This window comes from Acomys minous (assembly GCF_964271855.1).
Source record: "Acomys minous genome assembly, contig: scaffold_45, whole genome shotgun sequence".
Classification (NCBI taxonomy): domain Eukaryota; kingdom Metazoa; phylum Chordata; class Mammalia; order Rodentia; family Muridae; genus Acomys; species Acomys minous.
In genome coordinates this window covers 733,570-736,475 of record NW_028182163.1, presented here as the reverse complement: position 1 = coordinate 736,475, position 2,906 = coordinate 733,570, and positions in this window count along the sequence as shown.

The following is a 2,906-nucleotide window of genomic DNA, read 5'->3' as shown; positions in this document are numbered from 1 at the left end:
CTCCTGGCTTTATTGATTCATTGAATTGTTCTCTTTGTTTCTAATTTATTGATTTCAGCCTTGAGTTTGAATATGTCCAGATAGCTACTCCTCTTAGGCATTTCTGCTTCTTTTTTTCCTAGGGTTTCCAGATGTGTCGTTAAGTTGCTTATGTGGGATGTTTCCAATTTCTTTATAAAGGCACTTAGTGCTATGAATTTTCCTGTTAGCACTACTTTCAATGTATCCCACAAATTTGGGTACGTTGTTCCTTCATTTTCATTGAATTTCAGGGAGTTCCTTATTTCTTCCTTCCAGGTGTCATTAAGTAGAGAGTTGTTTAGTTTCCATGTGTGAGTAGGCTTTTTGTTATTTCTGTTGTTGTTGAAGTCCAGCTTTAGACCATGGTAATCTGATAGGATACAATGTATTATTTCAATCTTCTTGTATCTGTTGAGGCTTGCTTTGTGACCTACTTTCTCAACAGTTTTGGAGAAGGCTCTGTGGGGTACTGAGAAGAAGGTATAATCCTTTGTGATTGAGTGAAAAGTTCTGTAAATATCTGTTAGATCCATTTCATTCATGGCATTGGTTAATGGTGTTATTTCTTGGCTTAGTTTCTGTTTCAATGACGTATCCTTCAGTGAAAGTGTGGTATTGAAGTCTCCCATTATTAATGTGTGGGGATCAATGAGTGGTTTAAGCTTTGTTAACAGTTTTTTTTACAAGTGTGGGTACCCTTGTATGTGGAGCATAGATGTTCAGAATTGTGATGTCATCTTGGTTGATTTTACCCTTGATGAGTATGAAATGTCCTTCCTCATCCCTTTTGATTAATTTTGGTTGAAAGTCTATTTTATTAGAAATTAGAATGGTTACACCAGCTTGCTTCTTGTGACCATTTCCTTGGAATATTTTTTCCCAGCCTTTTACCCTGAGGTAATGTCTGTCTTTGTGGATGAGATGTGTTTCTTGAAGGCAGAGGAATGTTGGGTCTTGTTTATGCATCCACTCGGTTAGTCTGTGTCTTTTTATTGGAGAATTGAGACCATTGATGTTGAGAGATATTAATGACCAGTGACTGTTAAGTCCCTTCAATTTTTGATGTTTGTTATAGTCGGGAGTGTGTGAGGCTGTGATTTTACAATGGTGTAGTTATCTATTTCCTGTCTAGTTTTGGTTGTTACTCATCCCTTTGGGGTAGAGTTTTCCTTCTAGTAACTTTTGTAAAGCTGGATTTGTGGATAGGAACTGTTTGAATTTTTTTCTGTCGTGGAATCTTTTGTTTTCTCGATCAATGGTTATTGATAGTTTTGCTGGGTATAGTAGTCTGGCCTGGCATCTGTGTTTTCTTAGGGTTTGCAGGACTTCTGTTCAGGTCCTTCTGGTTTTCATGGTCTATGCTAAGAAGTCGGGTGTAATTCTGATAGGTTTGCCATCATACGTTACTCTGCCTTTTTCTCTTGCCGTTTTTAATATTTTTCTTTGTTCTGTATGTTTTGTCTTTTTATTATTATGTGATGGGAAGATTTTCTTTTCTGGTCTATTTTATTTAATGTTCTGTAGGCCTCTTGCATGTTCATATGCATCTTCAGATTGATGAAATTTTCTTCTATGACATTGTTCAAGATATTTTCTCAGCTGTGGAGTCAGGTGTCTTCTCTTTTCTCAATGCCTATTAGTCTCAGGTTTCTTCTTTTCATAGTGTCCTTGATTTCTTGGATGTTCTGTGTCAGGAACTTTTCAGATTCATCATTTTCACTGATGGCTCTTTCAAATTCTACAATTGTATCTTCAAGTCCTGAGATTCATTCCTCCATTTCTTGGATTCTGTTAGAGAAGGTCATCTCTATGTTGCTTGCTATGTTCTCTAAGGTCTTTCGATCACGTTTTTCTTCTATGTGTTCATTTATCATAGATTCCATTTTCATCTTCAGATCTTGAACTCTTTTATTGATCTACTTCATCTGTTTGTTTGTATTTTCCTGAAATTCTTCCTGTGCCTCTCTATATGTCTCTTTTATGTCTTCAACCTGTTTGCTTGCATCCTCCTGCAGTTGTTTACAAGTTTTATTCGTTTCTTTTATTATCATATTCCATACTAAGGACTTGAGATCATTTTCTTGTATTTCGATTATGTTTGGGTTCTCGGGGATACTTTCTTTGGGATAGCTGGGATCCAGAGATGCCGAACTGTTTTGGTTTTTGTTGTTTGCATTCTTACACTCTCCTTTGGTAATTTTACTGTTTCTGGTGATGGGACATAGCTTTTGGTGTTCTTCACTGGTCGTTGAGAGTAGATAGTTGGTGAATGATTACAGGTCATGTGCCCTTGCCTATGGGGAGCAGGGAGTTCTTCCCTGGAACAGGCAGGTGACCTGGTTTCCACTCCTGGAGACTTTGCTATATACCTTAGGCACCAGGGTGGGTCAGCAGACGTAGGCTTCCACCTTGTCCCTTTCACATTAGTGCTATGATGCAGACCAGCTGTTTTGGGACTCAGACTGTGGACAACGAGCTCTGGCTGGGCAAGTTGCTCCCAGTTGCCTACACTTCCCTCAGCCCTGTAGTCAAGACCTGACCCAGATCAGACCCACTGAGCTATGGGCAACTTTTCAACCAGCATATAGACACCTCAGGTATGTCCAGCCTTTCCTGAGAGCATGAGAGATCCTGCCATGGCTATGGGAACTGATCCTGCTAGGTTCTGTCTGGTGGAGTCTGCAGGATTGGTATGCCATGGTCCAGAGACAGGGATGTTTCAGACCACAGGCTTTGTATGCTCTGGCTGGGCAGGTTGCTCCAAGCTGCCTGTACTTCCCATGGCCCTGTAGTCAAGACCCCACCCAGGTCAGACCTTCTGAGCTGTTGTTGCCTTTTACACCAGTGTATAGACACCTCAGGGGTTTCCAGCCTCTCCCAGGTGC